At 35.6% G+C, this 13,561-nt stretch overlaps 1 protein-coding gene across 1 annotated transcript in view; it reads right to left on the bottom strand.

Annotated features, from left to right (window-relative positions):
* LOC125225771 (mucin-5AC) overlaps positions 1-13,561 on the bottom strand; it is a 181,899-nt gene that overhangs the window by 22,561 nt on the left and 145,777 nt on the right. The window lies entirely within an intron of this gene.

The raw sequence follows: 13,561 nt of genomic DNA, 5'->3' as shown, positions 1-13,561 counted from the left end.
ATATATATTTTATCTTTAGAAATCGTACTATTACTCACTCAGTGAGATAGTTAGGTACTAAAAATGACGAAAGTAGATAGATACTTGTGGTTCTAGGAACTATAACATTTTATCGATACTAATAATGTTAATAGATTTCTATTTGGCAAAGAAATTACTACCGACGGCTCACTACTATAGCACTGCAACTACGAACTCGAAGTACGAGTATATGGCGCCTTGCGAAATCGTCCTTGTGCACTAAAGTGCAGTGTTGCATTATTGTGCTTGCTGATAAAATAATCAATGTCTGGTTTATCTAGATTTAACTAGTAAAGGCTGGGTTACTGAAGGCAGGCTTTGTTGCAATTAAATATGGTAATTTTAGGTCAGGATATTTCCATATTACAAAGTAGTAAAAATATCCGTATAGTAGTAATAGAGTAAACTAATTATGTAAGTAATCAATTAAAAAAAAATCTACATCAAATGAGGTTAAATATCAGAGATCCCTAAAATTTAGGGCCTAAATGGACAATTTGGTATTTTTATTACTTAATGAAGTGAAGTGAAGTGCTTTTTTTTTGTACTATGAAGTGTAGTGGTACTATGAACATTATCATAAAAAATTAAAATATTGAAAAAACCCAGATATAGTGGACCGATTTTCATAAAAAACATGGCTAAGGACACTCCCAACTAATTCAGCTTTGAAACAAAAAAAAAACACAATCTAAATCGGTTCATCCGTTCGTTTTCGGGAGCTACGATGCCACAGACACAGACACAGATAGACACACACACAGACAGACACCTTAAACTTATAACACCCCGTCGTTTTTGCATCGGGAACTAGAAAAAAGCGTGTCAAACATTATTGCCAAATCTTACTAAGAAATCTTGCCAAATTTGTTCATCATGGCGCAATATTAAAATTTTGGTCTGATTCCCAAAACTGTTACCATTATCTCTTTACGCATTCACGTCAAGTATCTCAGCATCAGACATTAAGAGATTTATCTCGCTAGCTCTTTCTGTCACGTTTGCATTGCCGTCACGAGCCGGTGTGGGATTTGGCACAGATACAAACGGTAAGGTCTAGTTGGAAGCTACTAGTGCCATCTTCTCAGTTTGGCGAGTTTCCATAGATAGGTCACATTAATTAATATGCATATTGCATGACAGAAGAAAATGACAGAATACATCGCCACGCCAGCCTCAGCAACGTTATCCGGAGGGCCCTTGCTAGCGCAAAAGTGTCGGCCGTCCTCGAACCCATCAACGACCTGGCCAGGGTTGATGGCAATTGGCAAGCGGCCTGATGGAATGACGCTGGTGCCTTGGAGTATGGGTCGGTCGCTGTTTGGGATTTGGGATGCTACATGTGTAGCCTAGCTCCGTCGCATATTCCAAGCACCAAAGTTGGTGCTGGTGCGTAAATAAACCGCACCGATGCACGATTGATTTATTTGTCCCGATTAACAAAAGATAACTTATCTCCGTCTATTTTTACAATTGTAAATGTAATTGCCTCAATTCGGAACAGGACTTATTTTACTTTCCATTCGTTATTTGTATGAACTGCAATCTCGTAAATCAGACAAGCAATAACTTCACTTTCTCACGTTTAATTACATTTGAGGGCTTTTACTTGTTACATCATTTTAATCATCACGGTTTTTTCAAGTTTGAAAAATGCATTATGTTTCCTAACAAGTTTTGCATTAAATGTATCACCATTGATGAAGAAAATAAAAATAGCTTTGTAATTTATATTTTGAAGTCTGAAGTCTAATAGTACATTACGATACAAGCGCGTAAAAAAGGAAGTACGAAACGAGTGGCGATAAATTAAAACACGACCGAAGGGAGTGTTTTAAATCGACACGAGTTACGAATTTCCTTTTCGCACGTGTATCGTACGACATTTTTCAGTACAGATGGCCTTCCGAAGTTTCGACCTGGCATATAATGAACCACTTCTCGCACTAGTGCGTAAAAAAAACACCATCTGTACTGAAAAAGTTATTTTGTGTGTGAGTCAATGTTAACTAAGTTCATATATTTCATATCAATGTTACTGTTGACTAAGTCCATAATAATATATTTTATATAAATATTTCTACTATTTTTACTAAGATACAGCGGGACAAATTTCGACTGGGGGGCAATTGTATTGTTCTACTCTACATGTATCCACTGAACACGCCTACCATATATAACCGATGGACACTCTATTTAATAATGCAAACATTGCAAAAAAAATTATAAAATAGATCAGTTACATTTGCCCCACTGTACCTTATCTGAATTTTACTCTCGTAACGAATCTTGTCACGTTCTGTTAATAAGTTAAATTCCAAAGTCTAACATGTCGATACCAATTTTGTACTTGTAATAAACTATAGGTTACCAACCAGTATAATATGAAACTACATATAGGATATTATATTATTTTACATTGACTAAATATATCTATACCTAGTTCTTCCTAAGATTTATAAGATCTTAAACATTTAAATAAATGCAATTATTTTTAATTACGAAACGAAATTAATTATCAATGCATATTTATCTCACAACATATTACTTGTTAAGGTCCATACGCATGTTGCAACAAAACCTTGTCGTTCTTAACATGAGAAAATTAACACCATTAAACAACAACAATGGTAACTACCGACCAAGCATGTTCCCACAACGCTCAATACGAGCTAAAAGCTATAAAGTTCGATGATGTAGGTACTTGAAATAATTGGAAATGACCTTTGACTTGATGTATTAGAGATAATAATAGGGTATGATTTATAAATTTTAAGGTGTACGTAAATAATGCAACGCGGGTCAGTGATGGAAAGTGGCAGTTTGTTTACAAATACTTAGCTGTCGGTCCACGTGAAAAATGGACTGTTCAAGTTGTGGCTTCTGTAGTGGCAGCAATGTCATAGAATTGTATGGTTAAAACATTGTGTAAATGTAAAATGTACATGAAAATAAGGAATCTGTTTGAGGTGTACATTTTTGTTTTGTAAAATTTAGGTAGTTTATTAACCTTTTTTCGAAAGTTAATTTGTTACCTCTAAAATGTTGCAATATACATATACATATTGGGGACACCTTACACAGATCAACCTGCACACACAGATCAGCCCCAAACTAAGCAAAGCTTGTACTATGGGTGCTAGGCGACGATATAAATACTTATATAGATAAATACATACTTATATACATAGAAAACATCCGTGACTCAGGAACAAATATCTGTGTTCATCACACAAATAAATGCCCTTACCGGGTTTAGAACCCGGGTCGTCGGCTTAGCAGGCAGGGTCACTACCAACTGCGCCAGACCGGTCGTCACAATGCGATGAAAATGAACCATTACGGCTCAGCCACGACATTGGTCTAAGCCACAGAACTTAATTTAGATAGAAGAAACAAATTCATATATTTGTATAGGGGCCGAGCGTGTCAAATTTTGTACTGAAGTTGATTCTTGTCTGTAATTTTAAATATGTCTCAGGCTCTTGATTGTTCATAATTTTTGTGTTGTTGCAATTGAATATCACGTAACGAGGCATTTTTTATGTTTTGGTTGACTTCAACTTACAAAAATTGACGCCGGAAAGCTGCAAGCTGCGAGTAAAGACGGACAACTCAGTGGATTTCACTGAGTTCATTTGACACGCTAAGTAGATACGTTTGCTTGATCTATGGTATATATGACATCTGTGGTCTAAGCGCAACAGCGGTGAGCGGCGGCCATACATTGGAGCGAGACACAGCGATGGGACTTTTCATTCGCACGTATGGCTGCCGCTCACCGCTGTCGCGCTTAGACCAATGTCGTGGCTGGGCCGTTAATCTTTCAACGCTAAATTCGCAACACTGCTCCACATTAAATAAGATAGATAATCGTAAATTAACCCAAGTTTTTATCGAAAGGCCAAATAATCCTCGCACCTATTTATTCCATACAGGTTGCACATGTTGAAGATTAACCGCATAAGTTTGTAGAATAACTGTAGTGCATTGTATTCGGTGAATAATTTGTGTATCTCAAACAAGCGGCCAAAAGCTTGAAATTAGTTCAAGAATCAGAATCAGAATAGTTTATTTGCTAGAATACTTAAGAAGAAAGCGAAAGCCTACATATAAGCGTGAAAGAATGTCCTGTTTATAATTATTCTGCCTCTGAAATAATACGAAAACTATAATTTAGAATCTTTGTTACATTTGGTTCATGTGTGATTTGTGTGAAAGAGTACTTGGTCAATAATTTGTCTAATAAGAACAACTGTTAATTTATCCGTACCTGAAATAAATAGAATATTACAATTAAAATCATAAGCAAAAGGTTTAGTCGATAATATGGAATGTAACGTAGAAAATTGAGATCGTGTCGACACTCGGCCGTCAAAGAACGTGCCGCTGGCTGCTCGCGCGCCGGTGGCCTAGCACCCTTGTAACTAGGGATTGCAATCCAGCAGTATTTTCAATCCAGCTGGATATTTGCTGGATCGGCGCCAATCCAGCTGGATCCAGCGCGGATCCAGCAGGTAGAAAAAATGCCAAAAAAAAATTACATTTTGCTCTACTATAGGGCTGTTATTACTAAAATTATTTGAAATAGTGAAAGGAAGGATGAAAACGCGCAATTTTGTCAGCATAATTTATAAAAAAAAACTTAAAACGGTTCTCTTATTTATCTCCGAAAATTGTATGACCGAATATCACTTCCCAACGCACGTTTCGCGGAAATTCCGCCGAATGTTCATTTCCCAAATTATCATATTGTTTTTTTTTTAATTTGCCAACCTTGCATTTATGTACCTACCAACTTGGCCGTTTTTAGTGTTTTTCTAAAGGCCTTTTTAAAAAAAAACAAACTTTCATGTTATCTAAGGTTTTACTTGACGTAATATACAACTAGTTGTTTATTGTAGTTATATACCAAATGTTTTATTGAACACCGACAATATCTATGGCGTATTTCGAAAAATATGCAATACTGAGTCTCCTATGAACTTCTAAATTTATTGACAGGGATGCAATTACGTATTTTACTTACGTATATATATTTTTTAAATAGTTACCTACTTACTCTTTTTACCAGATTATATCTGGGCGACCGAGCTTCGCTCGGTTCTATTTTAATATATCACGTCTTTAGATAAAAAAAAACTTATAAATACAAAAACAAAAAAAAAGACAAAAAACAAAAACTTAATTTCTTGCTGGGATTCGAAACCCTGACACCTACGATCTATCTGCGTACATTAGACCGACCTCGTACGACTGAGCTAAGCGGAATCGATGCACGCGCGGCGAAATTAACGACCATATTTTACGTTTACAAACGCGAAGGAAAAACTCATGAAAACTCGAAAATTCGCGTTTTCCGGGATCTAAGGCTACGCTAGATCGATTTTTCACCCCCGAAAACCCCCACATAACAAATTTCAACGAAATCGTTAGAGCGGTTTCCGAGATCGTCGGTATATATAAATAAATAAATAAATAAATAAATAAATATACAAGAATTGCTCGTTTAAAAGTATAAGATTTTTTTTATTTATTGTTATTACATTTCATTTCCTCACGGTCAACCTAACACGCCCCTCCTCGTTTCGCTCGTTGTCGCTCCTAACTGGACTCTGTCATATATGATTATACTGCCAACATAGTCCGTGAACAGAAAACTGCTACTTTGCTCCCTTCTAACAGGGAAGAAAAATTAAAATTAATTTGTAAAAAGTTGGCATTAGTTTTTGTAACCATTTTTAATCCATAAAGCAATCTACATAAATAAAAAAGTCATTAAAAGTGTAACAACGATGATGCGAAGGTACCTACTACAATAAGTAGGTACATAAATAATGCTATCAACCAGACATGGCCTGCTTTTTTGGCACAACATTTGGGCATTCACTAGTTCACATTGAAAATTACTAATTTACTTACTAGTACTTAGTTAATATTTATGAAAAAATAAACCTCTAAGTAGGTATATTATACGTAGACAAACATCAATCAATATTCTGATCTAAACATAAGTTGAAAATTAAAAGAAATTTTGCGGTAACAGTAAATAATTAAATACTATAAATATAATTTGAGATCTTCAGTAACAGTTTTAAACTACTTAAGTTTTTGAAAAAAACACACAATTGTAGCGAAATAGAATTATTTTGTGCTAAGCGGCCACGGGCTACGCGCGGGAACGCGGAACCGTTTTAAACATGACGTAAAATAAGTTTATTAAAGTTAATTACGCATTTTATTGCAGATTTTTTTATTTGCGGATCCGCAGCGCTGGATCCAGCGCTGGCTGCTGGATCCAGCATACCGAAAAATGCGCTGAATCCAGCTGGATTGCTGGATGCTGGATCCAGCAATTGCAATCCCTACTTGTAACAGTTTAACTCGACATGACATGTTTACGTATATGTTCCATATTAAGTACCCTAATTACAATAGGGTTTCTTAAGCTATTCAATGGTAATCACACGTTATAAATAGGTGCCTAGTCCTATATTGCTCACGGCTAAAAAATATTTACTAAAAATGTAACGGTCGACACCGCTTTGCAAATTACTAAATTACATTCCTCAGTTAAGTGCAAAAAATCTGTCTTAAATATGGTGCTACGCTGTTATTACACCAGACTAAGATGCTATGGGACATTTTTTTGAGTAAGATGTGTACACCCATAATTATGTTTAACTTGGCTGTACAAGATCCCGCACCCCCTACGATTTTTATATTTTTTTCACTTTGTACTAGACATGCATAATCAGCTTATTCAGACTCTAATACAGTATGAATTCTGATGAAAGGATATTAATACTTATCGAATAAACACCTATCCTTCCACGGCAGGACATGCTATCAAAGAAGCACTCATCCAAGCAAAATCGCAAGCAAAAAAGCGCTCATCCGAGCAAAATCAGTAACATCCTTCGTTGCATCGAAACCTAAAGCCGGAACACACGCCCCGAAGTTCAAGCAACCAGCCATTATCGAAATCGGCCCAGTTGCCGCAACCGCCGGTGTATCTACCTCGTTAATCAATCGACTGATTCCTTGATCGGTGTTGCAAATGGCTGTAGTACGCCAATTATTCATCACCAGGGCTTGTAGCCGACAGTACGATCGTGGCAACGCTACTCAACTGGCCCTGTCGCACCAACACAGAAGAGAATTAGAGATAACTTCGATACGCTACGGAACTTCAACGATGGTACTCTTGGCTATAAGTTTGAAACGAAGCTGTGTGGGAATACCGAGATGATTTGTGATGAAACTTTTGATGGAGAGCATAATGCACGTTATCCCATAACATAATTTATATATTTTGAACAGGTCACTTTCAAACCTTTTATCACATAGATAAAGACGACAAGCACTAAAGAAAGCACATAAAAAGCATTTGCATAAAATGCAGCTCTTATCTTTGTCCCTTCTTAAAACAATATCTATGCTGGAGTACCATTCCGTGTTGAGGAACATAAAAATAGGTCTCAAGAAATTTTATACGCAGGATATGGCGGCACTTTGCGATAAATTTGCATTCTAAACCAATTTCGAAACATACTGACGCCCACTAGGCCTATGAATTCCAATAAAACGGAGCAAAAAACAAGGTACGTGCTGTCGCGACCTTTAATTGGACCAGAAAAAGTGGGTACGGGGTTGAAATAGTACGAGTACAAAAAGATTTCTATGTTTATTTATTAGCCGACAATGTTTACTAAGTAGATAAGTGGGTAGCCGTAGCTTTGTAATTGCTAATTAGTCCATTTCGTTACACAAAATATGTTAATGTAAACCTTCTTTAAGGAAGACCAAGCAATCTTATCGTCATTTGTGTAGAAAAATACATTTGAGATTAAAATAAAACGTAGTTCTCAAACAATTGATAAATTCACCTTCAACACAAGGATTCTCCCAAGCGTTTGTAACCTCCCTGCGCGTCAAGACCATCCCACCAAAAAGAGTAAGACACTAAACATCAAGCGACAAGATATGAACAGAACATCAAACCATTACGAAGTGCAAAAAGAGAAACAGACTATTACAAGCAATTCAAGTCAATGCAATGAAGTCCATAGATGTAGATCCTTACGTGGGTAGCGGACCAGGATAGTCGTGGGTGGACCCAGGATATCGGGTAGGCGCTGGTGTACGGACAACACGGATGATTTATTGTATCTTTAATCTTACAATTGTAATGTCGCAATAAATAAGAGGACGGTGCTTTGAAAACCATCGGACATTTTCTGATGTCTAGATGGCCAATGCCGTGTAGGCTGTATTATCAATGATGCCGCTGATTGACAGCTAAGGTAACAATGCCTGACGAAATTTAAACATGCTTAATAAAATAATAAGTCATTCACGTCAAACAGTTATTCAGTTTTTATAACAGGTGTGATAATTGTGATAGGTTGCTGGAAAGCGTAATCACGGAAAGTGTGTGTAATTTTTGGTTCTAGTGCATAGGTAACCGTACGGGGGCGCTGTTCTATTATATTGAATGTCATTATTCTGTATCAAGCCACGTATTGAAAACTTATTACTCTTATTAGTTCTCACAGGTGTAAAGTTTACGTATCGTATCAAGTCATCTAATATGATCGTGATATCAAAAGCTTTACAATTAATAATTATAATACTAAATTGTTTTCTAAACAAAATTTTAGCAATCGAACGTTGCGAATTAACATTGGCAATCCAATTTAGATAACTCATTATTTCAAAACTCGTAGCAGACGTTAACAATTCGCCATACATGTTTATGGACCATGTTCTCAATTAAGCAACCATAGTTATCGTTGCTCTTAAACAATGCCAAATCGTGCCCTGCCCTTTGTGTGACCTTTCGATATACTGAGCAGAATGGCTTTACTGTATCACTTCTACAGGATGTCTTTTCATCTGGACATACTGGGCTAATGTAGGTCATACCACAGTATAAGGAATATTCAGTAGTTAATCTCCGGCAGGTAGATGCGGGCGGTCTCTACTGCGCAAGGTCACGCAGGGTTGAACAAAATTACTATAAAGTTAATCAATCAACTTCGTACAAAGTAAGTTGTTGTTATCTAATAGGTACTATTAGGTAACTGTAAGTATTAGTATAACAATACCACACCAGTCAATATTGAATACACAAAAAAATATTATTCATATATTAGTCTCATAAGCGCAATACTAGATTGTGTAACGATCCCGAGCAAAATGAGATATTCACGGGGACGGCTTTTCACATCACGTATGTGGTAATTTATATGTTATACTTAGATATTATTTAAAACAAAAACGCACTTTCTACTACGTACCATTCAAGTAGGTACGTGTTTTTTTCTTAAATACTGACGAAATAGTATTTACATAAAATGTCTGAATAGATGGTTCCACAATATTTAAGTAGGTACCAAACTTTCGAGATAAGATAGATCGCATCATCTACCTAAATAAAAAACAAGTATTTGGTTGCAAAGTAATTAATGTCGTTACAGGTAAATCCTTTTAATGCATCACTATATCTCACTTTTACCTAACGCTGCAAAAATATAAGTATAAAAACCACTTACTTTTCTGGAAGTCTAGGAATTGTGAAGAATGTTATATCCGGATTTTTAGAACTGTGCTCCATACATCCATAAACACTACAGTAACGAAATGACCTCGGCACTGACGTCATTTTCACACACACATCAAAACAGCGCGCAAACGCGGCCCCGACTGTCCAGCCCAATAATTACCAGTTTCGCATGTTTTCGCTGCATTCGAGGGGAGGGAGGGGGACACACCGCGCGGCGTGAAGTTTGTAAGAAGAGTTATTACTGGTTTATACTGTGGTCATACATAACAAGTTTTAGTACAAAGCAGGACAAATCAAAATAGTGACAAATGAAGAATTGTAGTACCTACATTTGCAATTAGGCACTAGATTTATTTCCTGGAGCAGCCAAACGTGCTCAGAAAGATTGACTTTAAACTAAATCCTGTAAAATAAAGACGTATTCAGATATTTGTAAGATTTTTGGCCGTTGAGTTCGGTTGAGACCTATCTGATGGCTACTTTTGGCATTATATAGGTAATAAACATTGTTGACAAAAATTGTAGTACAATTGTTTCATATATTGAACGCGCATCATAGCTAGAATTCAAACATCCTATATAAAGAACTGGCCAGTCGTGGCCTGAACAATCATAATGATATATCGAAGGCCTTGGACCTCTCACTAAATTCATTACGATTGTTAACGTAGGCTTTGGATCGTTACATTTGACATGCGAAAATTTGCTCCTTAATTTATTTAGAGCGATGTAATTTGTTTAGCCTGTGGTTAACTGATATGTGGCAGTCGTTTAAATTAAGTACATAGTTTATGTATAGACGACTAGAATGAGAAAACCATTTATTATCGAAGTATGAAACGCAGTTTATTCAGATTAATTGTCATTATGTGTATCAATTAACGACTGGTCTGAGATCGCTCATAACTGAGACGAGCGGAATTTGAAGGGGAAGGCCTTTGCCCAGCAGTGGGACACAGTATAAGCTCGTAATAAAATTAATCATAATAGTTACTTTGTGTAACAAATATCATTAGGAAAGATTTGACTAAAAACAAATTTAAACAAAATTACAATAGTCAGACAGAGCTATTTATTTATTATTTATTTAAACTTTATTGCACAATAATAATAAAAAGTACAAATGGCGGACTTAGCTATGAAAAAAAGCATTAGCGGTAGAAGCATTGCTTCTTCTTTTCGCAAAATTTGCGACACTTTGTGAATTTACGGGCTGTTAAATCATTTAATGATTTTTATGACTTTACAGCCTGTATATTTCTAAAGTAAATATAGTTACGTAGTTGTTCTTAGAAACTGTCCCGCAGTAGGCTATAGACTGGTACAATAAATTCGAATTATCGCTAATAAAACAGAAATGCTGTAAATTGCTCTGAATGATCGGAAAATTCTATTACGCTTACATTATGGCGATTTTGTTACGTAAAGACGTATAACACTGCATGTTTCAGATACATGGTAGATAGAAACATGCTTCATTGGGCCGTTAAATTACAAATTAATAATGTAAATTATGTAGATACAAATAAACAAATCCGTATCTCGTTGCCCGATTGATATTCCGAAATAAAATACGCCGATTTTCGATACGCCGACAACGATTCGCCGACGTCTGTTTTGGCCGAATAACGATTGGAAGATTCTCATTTCGCATAATATTCGTTCGTAAACGGAGTCAGTAGGCAGAAATTTGATACGCCGATTTACTTTTCGACGAACAATCATTTAGTAATTGTAAAAATTGGCCGACACAAAATTAGTCGAAACACAATAGGTCGAGTGATCATTTGGTATTTTTTTTTTGGTGAGTTGGCTGGAGCCTGGAACTTGCGTACAAAGTGTTCTGCGGATTCAAGAATCTAGTTGTTAGATCGTTTGTAAGAGTAATTCACGTTTATTTAATTTACTTATTTATATTAATCATCATGTTCTGATTCTAAGGATTAATTTTAGTAAATTATGTATTGTTTTCACTCACCAAATTTTTTACCGAACATAATGTTGCCAGTATATGTAAATTATTACCGCAACGAAAAGAATTTCACATTATACATTGTTCAAGACCCCCCCCCCCCCCACTTTCTTCCCGTGGGTGTCGTAGAAGTCGACTGTAGGGTATGGGTTAAATTGTGGCACTGTCACTGCAATGTCACAATCTGGATTTCTTTTAACCCTTTTTTGCCAAGAGTGGCATTGAAACTTAAGAGTTCATGTGCTCTACCTACCTCTTTATGGGCTACAGGCGTGATTATATGTATGTATGTATGTATGTAAGAAAAAAAAGTGTCTATAGCGATAAGTCATTCATTCGAAAATATTTTAGCAATGTATAAAATGTGAAACGTTATTCGACTAAACGTGGCCTAAACGAAAATATTACTTTGCTAAATGTAAAATGTCCAATAATAGTTCGGATAATTTGCACAGAAGCGAACTGAACTGTATGCGAATCAAGATTCTACGTAACGTTATTCGACCAAAAGTGACAGCGATAGTTTGATTATTCGGCTAAATGGCATTCGGCGAATCGTTGTCGGCGAATCAATAATCGGCTAAAAAATTGTCGGAGAATCATTAGGTAGCCCCGTATCTCAGATCAAACTTGGGAGGTAAGTGCCGAGAAAGCTTTTCTTTTTTATATCGAGCAAGCCTATGAGTGTTTGTTCAATGCAGAAGTTAGCCTGAATCACCTAAATTCATTATTTTATGAGTGAATAATTATTATTTCTAATGTACCTATACATTGAGAAAAAAAAACAACCAGTTTTCATGTTCGTTCTACAAGTTTTTTGGTTAAAATAGCGCCTACGTGCTCTTTGGTTCAAACAACAAGTTACATTTTGTTAAGTGTAACTAGTATATTCTACAAGTTACTCGTCATTTCATCAACAATATATTTGAATCAACAAGTCATCAAGTTATAAAAGCAACATGACACATTACACACATACATATCGTCACTAAGTCACAATGAAAAGAAAATTGTAGTAAGTATATATGGAATGCATATAGACTTACTGCGTTTTAACTTTGAGGAGCAGCGTGAGATACGAGATTTTTTTAAAGTAGTGACGATATACTACATGGTTTTAAACATATGTTTAACTGATTCAATCAAATATCTTTTAACAAGTTTGACCTTGTTTACTAAAATACTTTTGTTTCAAACGGATAAATCCGCAACAAGTCGAACTTGTTAAATTCACAATGCAAATTTCTCTCAGTGTACTTGTAAGGAATGCAAGTATTGTAAGTTTTAATTATTTATTTTAGAAACATCAAGTTATTACCAAATTTCATGTTTTTCTTTCAATACTCTTCTAACGCTATGCATTTTAATTCTACCATAACCTACTATTTGCTACACTAGATTCTCAATTCTATTATTTACTCGTATTTCAAAAATTGCATTACGTATTTTAAAAACTACACGAAATTCAAAAATGTCGTTAAGCACGAAAATCGCACGAAATTCGTAAATCTGTTAGGTATGTCATATTTGTATGGCTTAACTAAAGTAACTGAAGAAATTTTCTAAATCACGATGCAAGTTATAATTTTGAGTTTTTAAAAGTTTCGACACTAATAGTTTAGGCTATTAATTCGATCGTGTAGGATGTACAAAATTGCCGTAGGCAGGTCTACGGTGTCTAAAAACTCGGGTCTAATTGATACTATAATGGCCATTATTTTTCGACTATGATGCGCATGACCCCAGGCAAGTACTAAATGTTTTTGTAATTGACTCGCTCAATTGAATTCACAACACATTATATAATATTTATTCTTATAACATCTTATTTGGACTATCAAAAGTACTCAATAAGCAAGAGTAGGTAAGAAAGCATATTTTTTGACTTACACAGAGACAAAGATCTTAATGAACGTGGGATGACACTTGAGCCGTGATGTTATAACGTATAATCGTATATTTTGAGATTCGCATCATGTAATTATGGAGATCTCTGAGAA

This window comes from Leguminivora glycinivorella, chromosome 4, assembly GCF_023078275.1.
Source record: "Leguminivora glycinivorella isolate SPB_JAAS2020 chromosome 4, LegGlyc_1.1, whole genome shotgun sequence".
Classification (NCBI taxonomy): Eukaryota; Metazoa; Arthropoda; class Insecta; order Lepidoptera; family Tortricidae; genus Leguminivora; species Leguminivora glycinivorella.
This window is presented reverse-complemented; position numbering and strand designations above follow the sequence as displayed.